At 46.2% G+C, this 25619-nt stretch overlaps 1 protein-coding gene across 2 annotated transcripts in view; it reads right to left on the bottom strand.

Moving 5' to 3' along the window:
* Positions 1 to 25619, bottom strand: part of LOC142590681 (uncharacterized) — a 344046-nt gene that overhangs the window by 311479 nt on the left and 6948 nt on the right. Inside the window, exon 2 of one of the 2 annotated variants that reach the window (XM_075703097.1) lies at positions 3684 to 3738. The exons of the other annotated variant lie outside the window; for it this stretch is intronic. The gene's annotated coding sequence lies outside the window, so the exon portion shown is untranslated. The remainder of the gene's footprint in view (positions 1 to 3683; positions 3739 to 25619) is intronic. 2 annotated transcript variants of the gene reach the window in all.

A 25619-nucleotide genomic window follows, 5' to 3' on the forward strand; every position in this document is an offset into this window, starting at 1 on the left:
TTCTTTCTCTCACGTATTTCTGACAACCAACGTTCACTTTCACTTTTTATCTTTGCTTGCACCAGTATTTGAACCATAGACTTTTCCTCCAGGTATATTTACCATTTACTGGCTGCTTCACCCTGCGGCAACTGCGCCTTCTTTGCCTGCCTGTGCTCTCGAGATGCTTTCTGTCGTTCGGCGATCGCTTCTCGTATCTCCCTGCTCCACCATCTTTTCAGTTTCCTTTTTCCTTTCCAACGAACATGTTGTTTCTTTTTACGTATTTCTTTTTACTGAGACGCTCACTGTATTCCCCCTGTTTAGTTGGACATTTGCCAAGTTCTTCCTTGACTCTAGTGACTATATTTGTTACTTGTTCAGCGTTCAAATATGGGCTGGCCATTTTGCACTACTTGCTGTCTTTCCCAACCATATTCAAAATTATGGACACTTGCTATGTTGCTATACCCTTCCTCTTCAATGACCATTTCTCTCAACTTATCATGATTTGCTTCTTTCCAGCACAATGCGTTGGCGGGCTAGTTGGTGCGAATCCATAATTTCTTTGTTTAGCGCAAAACAACGAATGACAATGGCAATGACAATGACAAAGGTTTTACTTTCACACATGAGCTATCTAGGGATGGTAGACTTCCACGTTTAGATTTGCAGCTATCCTTGCCAACAGGTCACGCCTGTTGGAGGTACTCGTCAGGTGCGCGTAAGAAACATTTACCTTACGCGTCTGCCCACTCAAAGATTGTGAAACGCGCCATTGCTTTGATGTGTCTAGACTCTTCGTTAATGAAATCCTGTCATCACACTACGAACCAGAGTTTCATTGCACAGTTAAATAGGCTGCAGGCTGCGCGTTACCCAAGTGTGGCAGTGACGTCAGTTTGTGAGGTTTTGCTTCAGAAGCTGAAAGGAAGCGGCGCAGAAGAAACTGTGTTACACAAAAGAAGAGCTCTGAAGTCGTGCCGTATTGCCATAGAGTGGCTCACAATCTAAAGAATATCGTCACTAGATACCGAATTCCGGTAGTGTTTGCTGCTCCTCAGAAACTGTCAATGTTGTGCAGCCGTATTCCTAAAACAAGTAATGAACCAGATTATAAAAACAACCGCGCCAAGTTTTTAGATTGCAGCATTGGTGTGGTATATAAGATTCCGTTGGCTTGTGGCAAAGTGTATGTACGGCAGTCAGGCCGCTGTGTTAACGAGCGTCTTAGAGAACATGAGCTATCCATACCAACAGGCACAGGTTCCTAATTGGCTCAAAATTGGGAAATATGCAAGCGCAAAGCCATGTTTCGTGATACAACGATTTTGAAAAAGAGCCGTGATACCACCACCCGAGAGTTATCGGAAGCTTTCTTCACACAGTCATTGGCGTCACAGTTCATTAGTGTGCATTCTTTTATCTTGTACAGTGCTGAATATGTTTTTTTTTATTCTGTCGCATGAGTGCGCTCTTGTGATCGGATGTTGGTGGTTCCTGCACATGGTGCTCACTGCGCATCTTCCTCTAGATTCTGCTGTCTATAAAGGAGGGACGCAACAAAATGATGTCAGTTGAGAGTAACGCCTTCTCCTGAGGGTCGTCTTTCTTGTGTCTGTTGTTTTGCGCTAAACAAAGTAATTAGAGATTCCTTCTGTCATCAGCCAGTAATCATTGGGCGATTGCCGGTTCCCATTTCCCCTGTGATCTGCCCTTCACACTTAGGCCCTGTATTCGCAATAACAAGGATATGTTGCTCACAAAGGTCTAGCATTGACTTCCCGTTGTTGTCGGCATAACCATCTAAAACTAGTATGTGAGCCTTCATGTCACCCAATAGAATAATTCCTGCATCATTGCCGGAACCCCTAATATCAGCGCTTATGCATTCCACTAACTCTTTATTCTTCTCTGTGCAATTTATTCCGGTCCACAAATACGTAACTCCCAGCCAAGTTTCTTTCCCACTCATTGTACCTGATAACCAAAGATGCTCTTGACATTGTGAATTTACTCTTTTCCATTTGGCTCCCTGATGGATGGGCATTCCGACTCCCAGTCCCTTTCTTTACGACTTAGTTATGTGGCATCCTTCCCAAACATAATTCGCAATCACTGGCGGCTCTTCCGAGTGCCTAAGGTGCGTCGCTGTAACCGCATACCCCCCTATTTGTTCTTTATTTAACTGCTCCTCAATATCTGCCCACTTTTTATTTCTGCTCCCGCCCTGCATGTTTATGTAGCCTATGGCATGGCAAGCTCACTTTCTTGCTGTCCTCCTTTTTCTGTTATTGACGACGATGCTATGCTGAAGCTCCCTTAGGGGACCTTCTTCATTGCTACTTACTCTGGCCTCCTGTGCGCCCGTGGGCCCCCTAAAGAAAGCAACAGCGTGACCAGCAAGTCGCAAGCCCACTTTTCGTGCAAGCCTGTGATTGAAGTGCATCCCGTCTCGTTCCAAACCACCACACCTTCTCACCTCCCTGTTTACTTCGAGAACCTCGCAACTTTACTCTCGACTCATTTTCCATAGCACTCATTAGCAGCCAGTACGACTCTTTGTTCGTGACCATCACGTACCTCTGGCACCGTGCCCACTCCGATCTGCACCTGAGGGGACAGTTCGCGCCAGTCTTCCACCCCCTTCGCCAAGGGCTGGGCTAGTCCTGGCCCTTTCCTGATTAGGACGTCATTTAGCCCACCTGCGACTATGACATGGTTGTGTACGTGCGCATCTTCCGCGAGCTTTGCTTTTGCTCGCTCCATGACAGAACCCAGTGCTTGCTCTAGAAATGGCCCCACCGCCACTCTTTTATCGCATTTCACCCTCTCCACAATTGCTTGTGAGTACTTAGCTAGGTTTCAGTCACCGGCGATAAGCACCATTTCAATTTCTCCTACCTCTCCCTGCTTCCCTTTGTCCTTTTTCGCGTGATTCGGACTCGACGAGGGGAACTGACCCCTGCGCTCCAGCTTTTTGTGTGTGGTGGCCTCAAGGTAGGTGGCGCTCCTTTCAGCTACCTCCTCCACATGCTGCATGCATTCCACTTGCTTTGCTGACACTCCCTCTACGCCAGAGGACTGCGTTCTATTGTTCCGACCGTTCTCGTTCACAATGGCGGCACTGTTCACCTTTTCCTCGGATCTTTCAAATCTTTCTTCCACTACCTTCCCGTGCACCGCGCTCCCTATTTACCTTATTTTTGAGCTCTTAATTCTACCTGTTTAAAAAGCTCTTCCTGGAAAGCCATTTTCTTCAGCCTAGCATCGACATCACACTGTGTGCCGATTGAATCGATTCCCTCTCCATTCTCATTCGTCCAGCCATCTACCGTGAGAGACACCCCCGCTTACTGCACGCTTTCCCGGCTTTCTTGTCACGTATTGCACGACTTTTTCTGAATACTATAGTACTATAATACTATAATAATGCACAGCACGTGACTTCTGGCAAAAACCGATACGCACAGGCTCTAAATCCTTAAAATGTCGCAAAGTAATTCTCACCGATGTTTCAAAAGCAAATCAATGCCGCACATGAGTGAAGTACGACATGTTTTCGCATGTGTTCAGCCACGCGGCCCGGCTCTCACTTTCCTACTAAAGCAATATTCCCGATACCAAAGCACACACAGTAAAACCACTAATAGCTATTAGTCTTGCCACTTGCAAGCTACTATTTAAAGGCTATAAAAACTTACCGTCCCACCTGGTTACGTGTTGAAGCACGAGGCGCGAAAGGACGCTCTGACTATCCTGCAAAACCAAATGTACAATAAATACACCCGCGCACTCGAAAAGAGAGAGAGAGAGAAGAAAAGGAAGACTACCGAATTATTATTTAAAAGCAAAAAAACCAGCAAATCAATAACAGAAGCAAGCTCAAAGCATGCACAAAATCTTATGATTTCGTCGCCTCCACGGAGCCCTGAAAAGCATGTCAATTCGCCACGAAATTTCACGCCTGTCTCATGGATGGATGGATGTATTGATGGATGTTATGAGCATCACCTCTGGAACGAGGTGGTTGGTTGCGCCACCAAGCTCTTGCTATTATACGGCCTATTGTCCTAGCCAGGTTAAAAAAAAGAAAAAAAGAAACGCGATGAACTCCCACAACCAAATTTCCTGACCCCCTATTGGGAGCTTTGCTCTTGCACGTCTCTGCTTTTTGTCGTTTCCCTGCTTTTCTTCCACCAATCTTACAATCGCCTCTTACTATTATCTATTGCAGACATACATACGTTTCCTCTGCTCTCACTGAACTCAAGGGCTTCAAGGAAGCCAGTAGTGCCTAAATCGACCATTGGGCAGATGTCTTCACATTCTAATGAAACATTCTCCATTGTTTCCCTAGCTTTACCGCAGCAAGCACACGCTTCTTCTTCCTTATGTCTCGCTTTACAGGTGCGTGCTCTAAGGCATCTCGATCTCGCTACGAAATGTAATGAGCCTCCCTTTTAGTTATCATAAATTGTTTCTTTCCTGATTTCGCTTTTTCTACTTGAGTTGTTACTCATGGCACGTTTGCTTTCCGTTGTCGCCACCCATGAGATTTCAGCCTCTCTGATTTTCTGCTTAACGTATTTGTAGCTGTGTACCTCACCCTACAGGCCGCATACTAGCCGGTAAGCTCCTAGTTCCTTTCCTCTGCTGGCAATCAATGTTTTTCCTGTACAGATATCTCAACACTCTCCCAGCCCATTTACTTTGTTCCATATTCCTCAGTCGCTCTTCATAAGCAATCTTACTGCGAGCTTCCCTCACTTCAAAACTAGTCCAGCCCATATCCCCCTGCACAGCTTCATTTGTAGTCTTCCCGTGAGCGCCCAATGCAAGGCGACCTACTGACCTTTGGTTCCCGTCGAGCCCTGATTGTACCCCTGATTTCAAGGAAACAACCGCATTTCCAAAAGTAAGTCCTGCAACCATTACACCTTTCCACATACTCCGGAGCACCTCGTACCTATTGTATCCCCATAGCGCTATGTGCTTCAGTATGGCTGCATTTCACTTCCCCTTAACTGTTATTGTTTTTTCCGGTTTTCCATGTATCTATTGCCTTCGTTTATCGATATACCAAGGTATTTGCATACTACACGCAGAGACAAAGCAACAGCGCGCGCAGTAAATCCCATAGATGAGATGAATATTTACAATTATTATTCGGGTTATAATTATATACAAGTGCTGATTGCTGTGCTATCGTTTGTTAACGAAGCTTTCCCTCAAGTCTAAATATTTTAAGGCAGTTTGTCGTGTGCGCATCATGGCCACGCACGGTTATATCGCCTTCCGTTTCTCTACCACGGGTGTGCTTTGAAACCACGGCACTGCAATTTTGGTTCAGAGACTTTTCTTTCCTTCCTTCTTCTCCGCCCTTAAACTGGCTCTCTTAACTACTACACGCAGAGACAAAGCAACAGCGCGCGCATGCGATCCTATAGATGAGATTAATATATATATATATATATATATATATATACATACATACATACATATATATATATATCCTATAGATGAGATTAATACACACACATATATATATATATATATATATGTATGTATGTATGTATGTGTATATATATATATATATGGAAAATTATCAGTCATAGCTCTCGTAGTATAGCCCTCTGGGCCGTTTCCTCTTTTTCGTTCGAAAATAGTCCTATTAGGGTTATTATAATTACACGAAGGTATTTCGCCCTCGCCAGCAGCAGTCCCTTGAGATAGTTATTCTGGCGGCTAGCTTCCAACGCTATGCGTGCCGCCCTCGCACCTGTTTAAGCTTTTCCTAGACGCTAGAGTTATACTATGTCCGCGCAACCTTGAGCGATCGGAAAGCGCGTTTTCCCCTCTTGGCCGGCGGAGAAGGGAGGCTTTGTTCCGGCCGCGGAGCCCTCCACGTCTCAGTAAGGTGCCTGGTGGTGGTCTCGTGCGGACGATGCCCTCTCGGTGAGCGCAAATTCCCCCTCATCTTTTAAGAGGTTCAATACTTACAAGCATTTGTCTCGCAAACCATATTTATTTCAAGGGAATTTTCCACGTCTAAATAATTTCTCTCGTCGTATTCGAGTGCTGATTACCGTGTTATAGTTTGTTAACGAAGGTTTCCCTCAAGTCTAAATATTCTAACGCAGTTTTCGTAGTCTCTAAAGCCGCTCGAGTTCGCTCTTCTCCTCGGGCGGCCATTTTTCCAAGAAAGTATGCCTTCCAACCACTCGGAATCAAAAGGCAAAAATCGACTATCGCGGACAACATCAGTCCCTTTCCACGTAAGTATGAGGCTCGGAGCAGGAGCTATGGCGCTTGAAAGTAACCTGGGGCCTGACGAACCAACTGAGTTATTTTTCCGGCCAACATCCAAGGGTCACGAGTTCAAATCACCTGTTATGTTCCTTTCCCCCCCCCTTTTTTTTTCTTTCCTTCTAATGTCTTTTCCTTTATTTTATCACTGTACGGGAACCCTCCTAAAAATTATATAAATCCTCAATTATGTATGGCCACACATGTGCAGGTCATAAATACCTGGTTCTCTAGCCGAGTGCCATCCGTGCAGTATAACCGAACTCAGATTGGTCCACCTTGACTGATCAAATAGGGCACCACTGTAGGTTAAATGAGGCGTACAACTCCTGCGGGACCCGCCGTGGTTGCTCAGTGGCTATGGTTTTAGACTGCTGAGCACGAGGTCGCGGGATCGGATCCCGGCCACGGCGGCCGCATTTCGATGGGGGCGAAATGCGAAAACACCCGTGTACTTAGAATTAGGTGCACGTTAAAGAACCCCAGGTGGTCGAAATGTCCGGAGTCCTCCACTACGGCGTGCCTCATAATCAGAAAGTGGTTTTGTCACGTAAAACCCCACAATTTAATTTTTTAATTTAACTCCTGCGGGGACGGTAGAGTATCCGCCCCCCGTGCAAGAGGACCGTGGTTCAAATCCCGGTGCCGCGCAATTCTCCACTGGAAAATAAAAAAAACCGTGTGTTGAGAAAATTGCACAAACAGGCCTGGAGTGCGGCCTGATCCCGGTGACCAGAACCGGTAACGCACTCTCTCACGAGAGCAGGATTGGCCACCCTGGTGCAGTACTTGGCCACAACCTCCTATATGAATACAACAATCAAGCCCCGGCCCTCAGTCCACAGTAGCTGCGAAGCAACTGACCACGGCGGCGGTCAGATCTGTGACGCAGCAGAAGGTGCAAAGAATACCTGGCTCCGGGCAGGCCGCCATTGGAATCTGAACCTGGCAACGTTTAACGTCAGAACGTTATCTAGTCAGGCGAGTCTAGCAGTGTTATTGCAGGAATTAGAGGGTAGTGAATGGGATATAATAGGGCTCAGTGAGGTTAGCACGACAAAAGAAGCATATACAGTGCTAAAAAGCGGGCACGTACTGTGCTACCGGGGCTTAGCGGAGAGACGAGAACTAGGAGTCGGATTCCTGATTAATAAGGAAATAGCTGGTAACATACAGGAATTCTATAGCATTAACGAGAGGGTGGCAGGTCTTGTTGTGAAACTTAATAAGAGGTACAAATTGAAGGTGGTACAAGTCTATGCCCTTACATGCAGTCATGATGACTAGGAAGTCGAAAGCTTTTATGAAGACGTGGAATCGGCGATGGGTAAAGTCAAAACAAAATACACTATACTGATGGGCGACTTCAATGCCAGGGTAGGCAAGAAGCAGGCTAGAGACAAGTCAGTGGGGGAATATGGCATAGGCTCTAGGAATAGCAGAGGAGAGTTATTAGTAGAGTTTGCAGACCAGAATAATATACGGATAATGAATACCTTTTTCCGCAAGCGGGTTAGCCGAAAGTGGACATGGAGGAGCCCGAATGGTGAGACTAGAAATCAAATCGACTTCATACTCTGCGCGAACCCTGGCATCATACAAGATGTAGACGTGCTCGGCAAGGTACGCGGCAGTTACCATAGGATGGTAAGAACTCGAATTAGCCTAGACTTGAGGAGGGAGTGGAAGAAACTGGTACACAAGAAGCCAATCAATGAGTTAGCGGTAAGAGGGAAACTAGAGGAATTCCGGATCAAGCTACAGAACAGGTATTCGGCTTTAACTCAGGAAGGGGGCCTTAGTGTTGAAGCAATGAACGACAATCCCATGGGTATCATTAAGGAGTGCGCAATAGAAGTCGGTGGTAACGCCGTTAGACAGGAAACCAGTAAGCTATCGCAGGAGACGAAAGATCTGAGCAAGAAACGCCAATGTATGAAAGCCTCTAACCCTACAGCTAGAATAGAACTGGCAGAACTTTCCAAGTTAATCAACAAGCGTAAGACAGCGGACATCGGGAAGTATAATATGGATAGAATTGAACATGCTCTCAGGAATGGAGGAAGCCTAAAAGCAGTGAAGAAGAAACTAGGAATAGGCAAGAATCAGATGTGTGCGTTAAGAGACAAAGCCGGCAACATCGTTACTAATATGGATGAGATAGTTCAAGTGGCTGAGGAGTTCTATAGAGATTTATACAGTACCAGGGGCACCCACGACGATAGTGGAAGAGAGAATAGCCTAGAGGAATTCGAAATCCCACAGGTAACGCCAGAAGTAAAGAAAGCCTTAGGAGCTATGCAAAGGGGGAAGGCAGCTGGGGAGGATCAGGTAACAGCAGATTTGTTGAAGGATGGTGGTCAGATTGTTCTAGAGAAACTGGCCACCCTGTACACGCAATGCCTCATGACTTCGAGCGTACCGGAATCTTGGAAGAACGCTAACATAATCCTAATCCATAAGAAATGGCACGCCAAGGACTTGAAAAATTATAGGCCGATCAGCTTACTGTCCGTTGCCTACAAAGTATTTACTAAGGTAATTGCAAATAGAATCATGAACACCTTAGACTTCCGTCAGCCAAAGGACCAGGCAGGATTCCGCCAAGGGTACTCTACAATAGACCATATTCACACTATCAATCAAGTGATAGAGAAATGTGCAGAATATAACCAACCCTTTTATATAGCTTTCATTGATTACGAGAAAGCGTTTGATTCAGTCGAAACCTCAGCAGTCATGGAGGCGTTACGGAATCAGGGTATAGATGAGCCATATGTAAAAATACTGGAAGATATCTATAGCGGCTCCACAGCCACCGTAGTCCTCCACAAAGAAAGCAACAAAATCCCAATAAAGAAAGGTGTCAGACAGGGAGATACGATCTCTCCAATGTTATTCACAGCATGTTTACAGGAGGTGTTCAGAGACCTGGAGTGGGAAGAATTGGGGATAACAGTTGATGGAGAATACCTTAGCAACTTGCGATTCGCTGATGATATTGCCTTGCTTAGTAACTCAGGGGACCAATTGCAATGCATGCTCTCTGACCTGGAGAGGCAAAGCAGAAGGGTGGGTCTGAAAATTAATCTGCAGAAAACTCAAGTAATGTTTAACAGTCTCGGAAGAGAACAGCAGTTTACGATAGGTAGCGAGGCACTGGAAGTGGTAAGGGAATACATCTACTTAGGGCAGGTAGTTACCACGGATCCGGATCATGAGACTGAAATAACCAGAAAAATAAGAATGGGCTGGGGTGCGTTTGGCAGGCATTCTCAAATCATGAACAGCAGGTTGCCATTATCCCTCAAAAGGAAAGTGTATAACAGCTGTGTCTTACCAGTACTCACATATGGGGCAGAAACCTGGAGGCTTACGAAAAGGGTTCTGCTGAAATTGAGGACGACGCAACGAGCTATGGAAAGAAGAATGATGGGTGTAACGTTAAGGGATAAGAAAAGAGCAGATTGGGTGAGGCAACAAACGCGGGTAAATGACATCTTAGTTGAAATCAAGAAAAAGAAATGGGCATGGGCCGGACATGTAATGAGGAGGGAAGATAACCGATGGTCATTAAGGGTTACGGACTGGATTCCAAGGGAAGGGAAGCGTAGCAGGGGGCGGCAGAAAGTTACGTGGGCGGATGACATTAAGACGTTTGCAGGGACAACATGACCACAATTAGTACATGACCGGGGTAGTTGGAGAAGTATGGGAGAGGCCTTTGCCCTGCAGTGGGCCTAACTAGACTGATGATGATGATGATGACCCGAGGTATTTCCTGGCCCGGTATTGCAACTCTCTGTTCCCTGTTTTCATCGAATACCATAACACCTGATATTCTGACACTAAATTTCAAACCTAAATTCACCCGTCCACAGACATTAGCCCCACGTGATGGATGGATGGATGGAAGGTAGGAGCGTCCCCTTTGAAACGGGGTGACGGCAGTTGCCACCAAGCTCAGATTTTTATTTTGCCTTTTATTTTTATCTGTGTTCTGTGTTATTGAATTGAACGCGGAGGTGCAAGCGCCATCTGACGGTGTTGCAAGAAACCCTGAGGCGCGCGCAAGCAGGACCAGCAGCAACGCCAGGTAACCTGAGAGGATACGAAAGCTTCGTTTTTGTCCTCAGAAGTCAGATTTGTGTTCCAAGCTCGCACGCTGTTCTGCTAACATACGGAGGCGTTGAAGCGAGCAAATACGCGGCGACTCCGTGGGCCTTGAACTCGAGGGGCGCCTTAAGGAAAACTGCTTCTTTTGCCGAATGCGCGTCGAAGGAGCGTTTGGTAGAAGGGGCGTGCTGCTATTTGCGGCCGCCAGCGAAACGCCGCCGACCTTGGCTGCGGGGGGACGCACTTGTTTGGGTGGAAGTCGTGACTGCATTATTAGCGTTTCTTGTGCATCGGCACCCACTCCACTCGTTTGGCGTTTTGGAGCCCCACGATCGCCTCCGTGCTGTTACGACGAACCAAATTGGTTTTCTCTCGTTTCCTGTCCACTGCAAAAGAGTAAATCGTGAAATGGGGGAGACAAGCTCTGATCGGAACGAATTCCTCTTTGCCAATGATTAATGTTGCTAGCGAAAAAATCTCTGTATGGCTTACCAACTCGACCAAACGTCCGTTTTAACAAAAACAGCTCATTTGAACCAACAGCGGGAATTGGCCAGAATTTTAAATGACAAAGGAGCAGAAGAACGCTCAACGCGGTGGAGCCCACCCACATTAATAGCGCGTGTGAGGTCGCGACGCTCGGACGAAGGCGGCGCGTGAACGCCCCGTGACGCCATTGTTGCGTCAAAACTGACAGTCAAGCGCGTTTATCGAGCCGGCTGGTCAAGCATCATAATATCTTTATTAGGCGTAGACAGAATGTCCGGTATGTCGACAGTGTTTTTCAATATAAAGCAATTAGAAGCCCGCTTCGTGGTTCCCGCTGCCACCCACGGCCATTAGGCAGATCATGCGCCTGAAATCGTTACGGTAAAATCCGCGTGCGTACTCACGCTGCCGCCGTATTTCATGCTGAATGTCGCATGGCCACAGGCGAAACTTCCCCGTGGTCACTGCGCTTATTCGGGCCACACCTCCGCCGCTCTATCGGCTAGCAGGTGGCGTCTCGCAGCAGTCGACGCATCATTAGTTGAAACGACCAATGCCAGAACACAAAACTGGACAATACAGGTCTATTGCTCACAATGAGCCGGTCACCACACGATTCGATAAAATTGGCCCCAGCTACCATGCACCAAATGTAGAAAATAAGACTAAGAACATTAAATCGGAAGCAGTGGGAGACCGTGGTGCTCAGGTCGGCCCCCGAAGACCAACTGTCCAGACGAATTGTCCAGCAGGCCGAGGATGCCGCTGGAGCTCAAGGGCTTCTGGCCGCCATCTAGGCGGGGTTGGCCCCCCCACCAATCTGCCGGCAATATAAATAAAAGTTATTTTTCTCTCTCCCTCTAAGAACATTAAAATTTCTATGCCGATGAAGCCAATTGCATGCCGTTAGCAGCAAGCTGGAGAAGCGTCTCGCTTTCTTGTATTTTTTCCTAATGATCTCATTTGTAATGAATTAACTAAGCCTTTTTCATCACTGTAATTAAACATAACGCTTCCATATGTGAACATTGAGTGCTACAGTGAATTAAAAACATCAATTTCAATTCTCGCGACACGCTCGATTTTTCCGCGTGCTAAAGAAAGTGTGCCTAGCACTTGAGAACACGTGCCATTTGTTAATCTCTGCAGGCTCCCATTAGCACGGGGGAAGCTGCGCAAAAACCATGTCGCAATCAATTCAGATTGATGCTTACGTAGTCACCTAGCATCTAATATTGACACAACTTCCGTGTAAGTATAATTAAAACTAAATTTACTGTAGTGAACTTTGCAATGTAGACACACTGCTCCTTAAATTTTGTGACATTGTCCGTGAATGCCTGTCAAAGTACGTGCCCCAAAGATGTATTAAACGGAACCAAGGACACCCTTGGTATAATAGAGAAATAATTCAACTCACTCGTCGCATTAAGCGGCTACGTCAGCATAGTCATTCCGAGTGTAAGGAAAATGTTTCTTTATTCAACACGTTGAAGTCTAAATTAAGAGCTAAAATACAAGAGGCTAAGAGCTTTTACTTTAATAATACATTGGCTACATTTATGGAAAAAAATCCATCTAGATTCTGGAGATCAATTAGTCCTGCATCTTCTGTACCTTCTTTCTTTATTCTTAATCGCCAATCCTGCTCCCAATCTGAAACTACAGCCAATGCCTTCAAGAACTTCTTCAAATCTGTTTTTTCTACCGATGATGGCGCCAACCCCCCATTTTCCGCGTGCCGCAATCTGCCCTCTCTTCCAAATCTTGATGTCACCGGAGTACATAACCTCATATTAAAACTTGATGTAACGAAAAGCCCAGGCCCAGACGGCATTACAAATATGTTCTTAAAGAGGTACTCGGAATGGTGCATGGCCTAAACGGAATGGTGAACATGGCCTAAACGTGAAAAATAAGCAATACGGTCATCTGTCAAGTCATTGTCGGGAATGCGGCTGTGCGCCGGTGTATGGATCCTGCCGGGTTCTTGCGAAGCACAAGGATAAAGGTGTCCGAGAGATTATTGGGGCTCAGGCTATCTGGCGGAATAGTGATACGTGTGTTGGTGCCCCTTCGGTCGACTTGTTGGATAAGGAGACGGCTTTTTTGGATGGTTAAGATTTGGATGAGATGGTGCCACTGTGCATTGGTTATATAGGTGTATTTCCTGAAAATCAAGTTGTTGAAGTTAGCGCATTGTGGTGTCGTCTCCCTTCCGTCCTTGTTTGCTGGCGCTAAATATGCTTTCAGTTTACCAACACGCCCAACAAATGGAAATGCTGATAATTAAAATATTTACCAAAATCATTAATAATAATTAATTAAGCAAAACGGAAATTTACGAGACGGTTCTTCAGGTTGCTGCAAACGACATGCTGTTTATTCCATACGCAAGCATAGCTTCCGTTATTTCTTTATTATTTTTCAGATTCGCAGAATAATAGCTGATAAGCCTTATTTAAGCTTACACAGGTAACGTTACCGCAGCAGTTCAACGAAAAAAGAAAGAATGTTTAAAAACAAGGTGCGAGACACGATTTTAAGACGTCCGGTGTTCGGTCGTCAGAAGTCTGACGACCGAACTTCGTAGGTCTTCAATTTAATCTTGCACCATGTTTTTTAAACCTTTCTTACTTTTTGTTTTTTAGTTGAACAGCTTGTCTAAGGTTACCTGGACACACGGTATCCGCCTGAGCTCTAGTACTAAAGAATACATGTCCAAATTGCTCGGCGTCGTTTACCTTGCCTTCCGTATGTTATAATGGAATGGTGGTTTGGCACAGGAAACCGCGGAATTTATTTATTTATTTATTTATTTGTGCAATACTGCCAGCTGCCTTCTGGCAGCCAGGGCAGGAGTGGTTAACAATGAAGTAATAGCATTACACTAGGCGTACATACATTTCAGGAAAAAAAACAAAACAATATGAACCCCGAGCACAAGGAGCGGAGGTTGGCGAGGGCCAGGGCTTTCGTGGACCTCCACGCCAGAGAAGAAGGCGCCGTCTACGTGGACGCGGCGGAGTATCGAGGGAGCAGCGACGCATACGCGGCGGTGGCTGTCGGGGCATCGACGGCTGCAACGAAGACCGCGGCGAGCGTCTGGACTCGAGAAGCGCACCGGGCGGAGGAGGTGGCCATCGCCTTGGCCGTCTCCGACCCCGGATGCACTAAAGTGTTGTGTGGCTCTAGAACGGCAGTGAAGAACTACGCCAAGGGTAGGGTATGTAGTGAGGCAGCGCATACTGCCCAAGGCCGAAGACATCGGACTCAAAAGTGCCGTAGTGATCAAGTGGTCTCCGGCCCACGTGGGCAGTGACGTGTCAAAAAGCGGGAGCGTGAACCACAACGAGACGGCCAACAGCGCAGCTGCAAGCACGGCCGACTCGGCGTGTTGGTCGCGGTGCAGCGCCAAGGACAAGATGACCACCTTCAACGAAATAGTGAAGTGGTACAGACCGAACAGACAGACTATGCCGCCACCTCACCCGGGGCTTACCCGAAAGGAGGCAGTGTTATAAAGACAGTTACAGACGGGGTCCCCGCTCACCCCGGTGCTAGCTAAGTACGTGTGTCCGAGCATGTACGCGAGTGACGTTTGTAGACTGTGCGCGAAGGAGAGAGCCACCGCGGATCACATCCTTTGGGACTGTAGCGTAAATCCGCGAGAATCCAGCGAGAAGACGATGATACCACCGCAGCTAGAGGCTGCAACGAGGAGCTATGATCAAGAGACACAACTCAAGGCTTTCCAGCAGGTCTCGGCAGCTCTAGAGAGGCAGCGACCGCGCGAAACCGAGGAGAAGAGGGGCAGCAGCCCCAGGAAGGGGGCTGCGGCCCTCTCGGACCCGGGGAACTAGCGAGGAACCAAGACCTTGAGGAGCACAATGCAGGAGACTGACGTAGTGGCCGCGTCGCGGTAAAAGCTTGTCCTCCCTGCGTGGAGGGAGCCTAACCGATTCTGCAGGCATTTTCAATAAAGTTGTTCTCTCTCTCTTTTAATACAAAGAGATAAAAGCATAAAGAAAAGAGCAAGAAGGTTTTCCAGCACAAAGATTCCTTTCAAATAACAATCCGAAAACACGTGCCCGTAACGAAAAGCAACCATTTTGTGAGAACTCTACATTACACAGAAGAGGGTCACAAATTAGTTGACAACGAGTGTGCTGAAAAAAAAAATGTTATGACGGGGTAAGACCACATAGTGCGCGCCGCTTATATGACACAAAGAAAATCAGTGCAGCAAATCTTATAGATTACACAGGGTCAGGAAGGGTAGCTAAATATAATTCAACGCTAGTCAAATGCGTTACTTCTAGCGGCAGTGAATTCTACTGTAAAATTGTTCGTGGGAAAAAAAAAAACGGGGCGCCGAAGTTCGTGATTGTGGTATGAGAATACTCATTTCATGCTTTAGCCTCGTGTGCCTTGACTTTTTTAACTGCATTTATGTACCAAATTCCCGTTTTGTATGATTGTTCACAATGTTATACATCATTTTTAATGGATGGAATTTATAGTGTGAGTAGAGTATTGGTAGGCCTGATCGAACATATTAAACATATTACCGTTTCCTCTGTCATTTCGACGACCAGCGATTTCAGACGTCCGAAATCAGGGCGCCATGCTTCTTGAACATTCTATACAGCAGTTCAGTAGTTTTCAGAACATTGGGCATCGCGGAGAGCCTTCATTTCGAGCATCATGGGTCTGCGTGCGTCATCTTTGCGGCCGCTTCTTGCCGCACCATCTCCTGTAATGCAACGCGTCAGGGGCGGCTGTTCTTCGAGGCTCTTCATTGTGATAGCACTTGAATGAACACTCCAGGCGCGTCTTTGCTGTCGGCATGATGCTCCGTATAAAGTCGAAGCGCGATAGCGCCTTTGCGTACGCTGTATGCGCGAGCGAGAGTGTTTGAGTGGATCGCGGCTCAATCTCGCGCGTGCAAGGAAGGAAAGCCGGAAGGAAGCGGCTCGTCCGGGGGAGGGAGGGGCGACGTTGTGCGCCGCATCCTGCAAGCGGCCTGCGGCGGGGCGCGCCGACGACGCCTGCGCTCGGTTTGGGTCGAAGCGAGCACGGAGGCCGCAATCCCTCACGGCAGCGTTTTGAGGGCGAGTGTCCGCGCTCATCGAGCGGGATGTGTTCATCTTTGGCCGTGCGCGCCGACACCATGCCTGTTAATTTAGTTCGTAAGCGAATGTTTGCAAGTTTACACGGTCGATCGAACTACTATCCTTACTTTGTATAGCTGTCTATTACTTTGCTATTGCAATCGATGATTCGCCTTTCGGGTGATACTGCGAATTTTTATGTGCTGCTTCTAGCTCCTTTTTTAAATCTTATTTGTGTAAAATGCGTTTTTAAGATGGTTAAAAAAATTATGGGGTTTTACGTGCCAAAACCACTTTCTGATTATGAGGCACGCCGTAGTGGAGGACTCCGACCACTAACCAAATGCAACAACCAAATTTCGACCACCTGGCGTTCTTTAACGTGCACCTAAAGCTAAGTACACGGGTGTTTTCGCATTTCGCCTCCATCGACATGCGGCCGCCGTGGCCGGGATTCAATCCCGCGACCTCGTGCTCAGCTTTTACGATGGTTGACTAGCGCTGTAATGACTTAACGCTTGTGTGCACAGATTTTAAGTACATTTTGAAATGTGACAGACAGACAGACAGACAGGTGGATTTATTCGACATCATGATTACACAATGTCAGGAACATGGGCAAAAAGCAGAAAGAGCGCGGCTTAACAAAGGCCCATGTTCCCTCTAAATACAGGCTACTTCAGCTGCACAGACCTACGTAAAAAAAGCGAAAAAAAGATGTTTCATAACAGCTATTACTAATACAAAAACAGCACTTACAAGCAGAGTTCACGATTCAATTTAAGAATTTGTACAGATCTATTACAAAAGATTTCGCCTTCAGCGATTAAAACATAGTACAAAAACAGCATTAAAAGCATGCTTTACGATACAGGAATGTGAAGGAGCAATCCGAAGCAAGAATCATAAGTTGACAAAATGAAAATGATACACAAATGAATCACATAGCATTGTCAAGTGAGTTAAGTAATGATGGCAGTCTGTAATTTAGTAACTGTGCACCGTAGTTGGTTCGAGTTTTCGGAACGTATCATGTTTCATTATGGCGTGTATGGTAATCGTTAGTATTTCATGTGAGGTTAGATATCTCCTGAATCTAATTGTTGCCTTGTTTTTCTTTTTTGCTTTCTCTACATCGCTTAAATAGTAAATCATTGTAGATGGAACTTATGGTTGGCATTCGAAGGGTGATAAAAAGTAGTTCTGTGTGAGCTAGGCACGGTGCGTTAGCAATAGCACAAACAGCTTTTTCTGCAATATCAACAGCTTAGTTATGTTAGTTGTGTTGGTACTACCTCAGACCAGGTGGCAATAGTTCATCTGCAATAAAAATAGCTAATTGTATATTAGCATTTTAACGGTTCACGCAAAGAGAAACGCAATCTTGTTAATATGTCAACACCTCTGGCAACCTTTTTTGGAAATGAAATCAACTGGACTATTCCAGGTTAAGGGTTTATCAAATAAAACTCCAATACTCTTGCCGCAGGCAGCAAGTTCAATTATAGAAGTACCTGTGATGAGGTCGCCGTTAATTATGGCATTTTTATTTCTTGCTTGAAACAGCACCCCTTTAGTTTTAGTACTATTAACGGTTAGTTTGTAGTTAGGTTTGAGTTGACTGAGCTCCATTTATGTAGATTATTAAGGGCGTGATTGCAGAGTTGCACTAGCTCACTAATATTAGAAGAGGCAAAAAACAAGCTAGTATCGCCAGCATAAACAATGAACTTAACGGTCTCATCCATGCTTGTGAAGATCATTATTGTAAAGATTAAACAATAAGGGACCAATGATATTTCCTTGTTGTATCCCAGAGTTAATTTTTATGGCTTTAGAGGCATAAGTGTTCATGATAACCCTCTGGTGGCGATATTGTAGGTACGTTATTAGTAAATCAAGAAATGCTCCCCTAAAGCTGTGGTGTTCAAGTTTCTTTATTAATGTCTCGTTGTTAGTGCTGTTGAACGCTTGAGAATAGTCGGCTAAGACCCCTAGGGCTAAAAGCTTGTTTTCTATAGCATTCAAGATTACTTTTTTGAGTTAATAGTGCCAACTCTGCCGACTGACCCTTGCGGAATTCAAATTGGGAATTTTCCACTATGTTATGTTTTTTCAGAAAACGTATTCATTCTATAAGTATTTAACTTTTCCACGCCCTTTGAAAACACCGAGATTATACATATTGGTCTGTAGTTCGACATTTCCTTGTTATCGCCACCTTTAAAGATGGCACTCACTATTGCTAACAGCACTGCTGATTACAACACGTGTTATGTAAACCAGTGTCTGACCGCGCAGCCCAATAAAGGAGCCCTTCTTACACGTAATTTCGATGGAAGGCTCCGTGCTGTACAGCAGTCCGTTGAATGCTGCCTTTCTTAACAACGGTACCTGCCTAGGTCGGGGCCTGGAGCAACTCGATGTCCTGGACTCAAAATTGTCAGGTTTGCCACACATGCAAAGATAGAAGCACCCACTGCCGTCTCGTGCATCAGTTCGTAGGAGGCATTGTTGTAAGTCAAGTACGCGTTGAACAGGCGTAGCAGGCTTCGGAGCTTCGTCACGTCAAACTGGTTGGTTCATCTAAGGTCGGGTTGTTTCATTGACGCTTGCAAGATTATATTGCAAAGTCGACTGGCACGCTGGTAAAAAAAAGAACGTACGACGAAAAGCACGAGTAGTCATCTCGGCGGACGTCCTTGACTTTTCCCATCAAGCCTCGAGTGTTTTTCACGTGCGTCTCAGTCCAAGCTCAGTAATGGCGTGGCATTGGGAGCACTCTAAGATGAATTTTTAAGGGTGTATCACTGAATGTACTTTTACAAAACCTGTTGCTGACTAGTTGCTTCATGACTTGAAAACAAAGCTTACGGCGCTAAGCAGATGGAGACAAAGTGATACACAAACGACATATGCGGGCGACAGCTTCTAAAGGTTTATTTACCAGAAACTACGCAATATTATACATGACACCTAAGTGAAAAGTAATCACAGTAGAGATAAACCAACAGGGGTGATAGAAGCTAGCACTGCCCGTAAGCCAGTGATCTGAACTGAATTATCATGGCAGGTACTTATGAACACGCGTGCATTACATGCGTAATCCGAGTGTCCAACCAAATGAGGCAGCTGCACGTTCTAATCTTAATGGCGAGAACTGGCTGTCATTTATAAATGACATTTTTGACACTTAGTACGTCTTCTCTAGCATTAAGTGACAAAGTGTCAATAATAAATTTACCTGGAATCACAGATGAACCTCCAACCAAACCTACAACTCTCGAAGCATGTTGACATACCGGGTCACTCATTTAAGAATCTCAAAGTAACCATACTCGCACCACCTATGACTGCGAGCTTCGCGAATCCTATGTTATTAACAAATTTAACTGCCTCGTCTGCAGAAATGAAAAGAAAGAAAAACTAACCTGCCTAACTTTAGATTAAGGACAAAAATACACTTACTACACAGTGTAATTTCCATATGATTTCATCGCACCTTTCTTGTTTTTTCTTTCGTTTACTTTTTTGCGCAAGTGGCTTATCTGACGTATATCATAAGAAGCCAACAAACACTGACACCAACGACAACATAGGGGAAATTACTTGTGCTTAATAAATGAAATAAAGAAACTATAGGTTAATGGAAATTAAAGTGGATGAAAAAACAACTTGCCGCAGGTGGGAACCGAACCCACAACCTTGAAGGTTGTGGGTATGTATGAAGGGAAAGCCATGACCCGTGACGCCTATTGCTTGTAACTGGCAGATGATGGCTGTTTGAGGCACGTAGTCGTAAGCCTTGGAGACATCCATAAAAACACCAAGTGCCGATAGGCCGTCTACATTGTAATGTTCTATGTGACTTAGCAGGTCCAGCACATTGTCTTGAGCACTAAGACGCTGCCGAAACCCAGTCATGCACGACGGTAGATTCCGACCCTGCTCGACGTACCAAGTGAGTCTTTTGCGCGCCAGCTTCTCCATTAGCTTCGCTGCACAGGAGGTCAGCGATTCCGGTCTGTACGAGTTCAGAGCACCCGGATTTTTCCAGGCTTCAGAACCGGTACCACTCATGCTGCCTTCCATAAATCTGGAATATCCCGTCTGGCCCACACTTCGTTAAAAGATGTCAGCAGATCACGTTGTCTCTCAACCAGTAGGGTAGTCAGGATTTGATTGAAATAATATAAGTAACATTCGGCATCCGGCAAACTTACAAGAAAATAAAAAGAGTTACCCTTTCAGACACCCCGAAAACTGGTTGGTGCCAACAGCACGCATCAATACCGGGAAAGAGCGCCTTCAACACACACTGCCTTCCCTACTCAACGCGTACGAATCTGCTAACATCAACTTGTTTGCCTGTACCCAACGAGATATACGTGCCATATGCAATTCATATGCAAAAGAATGTGCCACTGAGTAATCATTAGGTATAGTTAATGCTTAATATAGGATGTTTTCTTTGTTCTATATTTATTGTGTCCATTATTCTTTGTCATTTGTGCTGTTATTTGATTAATGTTATTTGACGATTATGTTAAGTGTAATCCCGCTTTTGACGAAGTAACTTGGTTTCTGCACATGTAAGTGCGGATAAGATTTTGTTTAGTCTTCGTATGTTCTTGCTGTATATTTTTTTAGAGCGCAGCTCTTTGGCGTCCGTTCCTGGGTTTCGCGTCGGCGTCGTCGTCGGCCTCGTAACCAGCTCCGCCCCCCTTTCATCCCCCCAGCGCTAGCAGCGACCGACTGATACCGCTGGATGCCGCTGACGCCGCTAGAGAGTCAAGATAACGTGACTGCATAGAACACCGTCGCCGCCATGCAGAAAGAGGAGGTAAGGGTCCCCCCCCCCCCCTGTTCTTGTGTGGCGGATAGGGTGCTCTTCAGTTGCCGACGCGCCGGTTATTCGTTGTCCCTGAAACCAACTCCGCAGCTGGGGTTGACTCACTATCGGCGTCAGCGGCATCAGTCAGTCGCTGCTATCTCTTCCCTCCTCCCTTTATCGTGTTGTCCGCTTGCTGCGCGCGCTTCTGCCCCCATCGTTTGCCGCTGGGTGTACACGCCGCCCCCCTCCCCCCTCTTCCTGCGAGTCTCCGGTTGTGAAAGCGCCGGCTCGAACTTAATTCCTTTCTTCGCTCCTCTTCCAATGCAACTCCTGTGCGGTGGCAATCAGAGAGCCAGATCGGTGGCGGCGGATCTGTATATGTGCACCGCCCGAGCCGAAATTGCCGCTGCCGTTCGCCCTGTGCGGTGGCAATCAGAGAGCCAGATCGGTAGCGGCTTGACATAAAGACAAACAGCAATTTCCTAACACTTATGCGGGAGAACATCCCGTTCCTCTCGCTCGTAACGCGTCCCACGGCTGTGACAACCTCGCGAGGCACTTGTATAGATCTCGTCTTTGAGAATCAAGCATTGGTGTACCAAGTCGAACATATATCAGTCTATTTCTCCGACCACAAAGCTTCCTTCATGACTGTCAAGAACTGTTAGTGGAGTCTTTGTTAAAGGAATACGTGTGAAAAATAAAAAAAAAATTCTGTGATAGCGCATACATGTGTTGCTCGATTTCTTTGCCTCAATCTATCGAAAAGGTGAAACAGCTTATTTGCTGCGCTCAAATTTCGCATTAGGAAGTAACGTAATCGTCGGCAATTTTTTTTTCTTCTTTATCATGACGCCATCATGTCTGCGATGAGATTGCCTGTCCATGACAGCTTTTTCTGCAGCTCCCCCTGTCTGTATTTTTCGAGGCCGAAATAAAATTTATTATTATTATTATTATTATTATTATTATTATTATTATTATTATTATTATTATTATTATTATTATTATTATTATTATTATTATTATAAAGTCAGATACCCCCGCACAGCGACGTCAGAGGCTGCTCATAGCTAGGCCCAACTCCCTTAATTTGAACGGCGCATCCATCAGAGACGGCGATAGTGGCGGAGGCGGGATTGTTGTGCCTACTGACCTGCCGGACGAGTATAATTGAGCACAAGCACTCGCATGACAAGCGAGTGACTTGCCTAACTTCAATGCTAGAGCTTCAAATGGCGTGATTAGTCGAACCTATCCAGCAAAGTTATTAATGACCCACCATATCCTAGGTACTAGGTGCAGACCGAGATGCCTGCCCAAAATGCTGCCCATTGATCTCTTCTTAGTTTCTTTGTGTAATAGTGAATCACTGCGATAATTATGTTATATCTTGTCCTCATTGGTGGGTCACCCTTCGTCGTCATCAGCTTTCGTTCCGCTCGTCTACAGGCAGCGCATAGATTTTTGAGCTTTAAGTCTGCGGCGGGGAAGTTGTCGAGTAACTTCAGCTCAGCTTGTTAAGGTGGATGCTTAAGCGAGTTGGTGATTCAATATAGACATGTCTCCAAGCGGAGGGCTCCCGCCTAACATATGCTGAGCACCCCGAGTTCTTGGTAGTTTGAGTCGCAGAAGATATAATAAAGAAAATCAAGCTGGGAGACAAAGCACCAGCTCACAGCGCGGCCAGAGACAATAAGCCAGTCGCGGTGCTGCCTTACTTGCACAAGATATCGCACAGGTTGAAGAAAATATGCACTAAGGTAGATGGTAAAGTTGTTTTTGCTGCCCCGGAAAATTATCAGTGCTCCGTAGGCGTGTGAATGCTGATGCCACACCACGAAATATTTGCAATACTAACGATAGGAAGCGTTTTGGAGCATGCGCCCTGGATGTGGTTGACATGATTCCTTTGATTTGCAGAAAGAAATACGTTGGCCAAACAGGCAGATGTTTAAATGAGCGATTGAGAGAGCATTTTTACAATGTTTATAACGCCGCGCAAGGTCATGTTGGCATTCATTGCAGAGACTGCCATTGTGACCCTGAATTTGAAAACTGCGTCGCCATTTCCGAACACCGAGAACAGCTTACACGTAAAATCATAGAGACTGACAAGATACGGTGGCTGGGCGACCTTTGCATCAGCATGCTGTCTATTTCCCCCACAAAAAAAAATCAAGTATCTGGCTGTGATGCAATCGGAGTTCAAGTGTGACTTAACGTAAAAGTAGTTTTTTCATTACTTTTGCTCATGTATGTAGTTCTAGCGATATCTCAAATAAAGATCAGTTGAAGTCAGCGCCTTTGTTGTGTTCTTACTTCAGTCCTCGTCTTTTGCGCTGTGCAAACATGTCGATATTCTTCTCATAGGTAGCTAATCTGTTGCTACGTTGTACATCCGCGAATAAGTCGCCAGAATACTGAAAAGATTTTGCGCCGAAAAACAACACACACAAGAAAGACGACGACACCACGGGCGTGTGGTGCCCATGGTGTCGTCGTCTTTCTTGTGTGTGTTGTTTTTCGGCGCAAAATCTTTTCACTATGCAAGATCACCAACTAGCCCAGCAGTTAACCCTTCTAAAGTCACCAGAACATTCGCTTAGACCGCCCCTGCACGTATCCCAATTCGTCAGAGGGCAGGACCTTCGACCGGTGGTTCGAAACCCATCAGTGTTGACGAAGACAGGAAAATGGTCGCTGCCCATTCTATCTTTACTCTTGGTTGTCGATGCAAGAATGTCCGCTGAGTGTAATGTGAAATCCATTACACTGTACGAGGCCCGTGGTCGGAGAAACATTGGCTGTCTGTCATTCACCACAGAGAGTCCCTCAGTATGTAAAGCACTGAAAATTTGTTTCCCACGGACATCAATCAGCTTGTCACCCCAGGGAATATGGTGCGCGTTGACATCCCCGCGTATAATCCTCGGAGCAGGGCAGCGGCGGCAGAGGTGTCATGTTTTCTCCCATCGAGACCTTCTGACGAGAGCTCACATGTACGGACGGCACGCTGAGGCTTCGGTTTCCCAACCGCACTTCCACAGCAGCGACCTCCAGAGCACTGCTTCAGAGGTCTAGAACTGTTAAGACGAAATGTAGTATTTCACGTCTTGGTGCTTCCATTCGGAAATGTTGGAATATTTTGGCTTCTACGTGCGACATAGCCAGCAATGATCTGGAACTTGGAACGCCAGCCTCGGACAGGGCCAATATTGGCACAGGCATGTGGCGTAAGAAAAGCGACAGTTCGGGTAAATGACACGCAAGACCCGCACAGTTCCATTGCAAAAGAAGCGGCACCTTTGGACGAGACGGTAAAAATTGCGTCCTGAATGAATGTGTGGTGCTTATTGGCGCAAGGGCCAGGTATGGCCAAAGAGCGCCAAGCCAGAACATTGCGTCCTGACCACGTCCCTGTTGCTAGGTGTTTTACAAGGAAGTAGAGCTTAGAATTACCTATTCGAGAGCCAGGACTACTTGTGCCATGTTTTTCATTGACTTCGTCGGCAGCATCTTCTCTATGAGTGATCGCAGGTCCTTGAAAAGAGCATATAACACCTGTCGACAGTGTTCCTGTGATGGTAGTGCTGTTTTACTGCAAAGTGAATGGAGTGACTGCAGGGCAGACATACCTTCGCTGCTCCGGCTGTTCAGCAGTCTTCTCGTATACAGGGCTTCTATTCAATGCTTTGACTGCTTTAGCCGGTCCGCTGTGCGATGTCACCACTGTCTCCTGGGCTCCTGATGTAGGCTTCAGGCTTGGCAATTCAGTATCTCTGTTTGAGCTTCCAGTGGTCTCGTCTGACTCTGCAACTTTCCGTCTTTTTTTTGGTCTTATTCTTCTCATCCTTCTGAAGGCTTTTGTACCAAGATAAATGTAACTAGCTCAATTGGCACCAAGAAAATTCTCGTTGCGCGTACATGTTCTAAACTCATGCGATCCTCCACACCTCTGACATCGCTGCGCACCGCGGCAGCACTTGGCCATATGTCCATAGCGCTAACACTTGAAGCATCGAGGTGGAGTTCAGCGTAATGAATGGTCTCATGTCTTGTGAAGTCCAAGTTGATCTTTTCCAGACGGTCCGTGTTTGAAGGGAACAAGAGAACCACGGTGTTGGTTCGTCTGTACTCCCATTCAGACTCTGAAATGTGGACGCGCGTGTAACTCTCCTTGCATGATAAACCCTTTGTGGTTTTAGGTAGTCCAACAGTTCCTCGTCAGTGTACCATTTCGGCACTCCTCTAATAATACAGGTGTTTTGCAGGTAGGAGTTGTTGTGCACTCGGGCTGATACCGCAATCCCTGAGACTGACTTGCAACTGAGAAGGGCGTTAACTTGCTCTTCTGTCTCGATATCCAAAAGCAGCGGCCCTTGAGCAGTAAATCGACTCCTAATTGGCGATGCGCCAAGAATTTCTTCAATGTCGGTACACAAAGCAATGCGATTTACTTTTTTCAGGTCACATCCATTCGTGAAAGATGTAATTATCACTGGGATTCTGACGGCCCTCTCTTTGCGGTGGCACACAAGCCTGTAGCCTTACCCGCCGTGGTTGCTCAGTGGCTATGGTGTTGGGCTGCTGAGCACGAGGTCGCGGGATCGAATCCCGGCCACGGCGGCCGCATTTCGATGGGGGCGAAATGCGAAAACACCCGTGTGCTTAGATTTAGGTGCACGTTAAAGAACCCCAGGTGGTCAAAATTTCCGGAGTCCTCCACTACGGCGTGCCTCATAATCAGAAAGTGGTTTTGGCACGTAAAACCCCAA

The sequence above is a fragment of the Dermacentor variabilis genome, chromosome 8 (assembly GCF_050947875.1).
Source record: "Dermacentor variabilis isolate Ectoservices chromosome 8, ASM5094787v1, whole genome shotgun sequence".
Taxonomy (NCBI): domain Eukaryota; kingdom Metazoa; phylum Arthropoda; class Arachnida; order Ixodida; family Ixodidae; genus Dermacentor; species Dermacentor variabilis.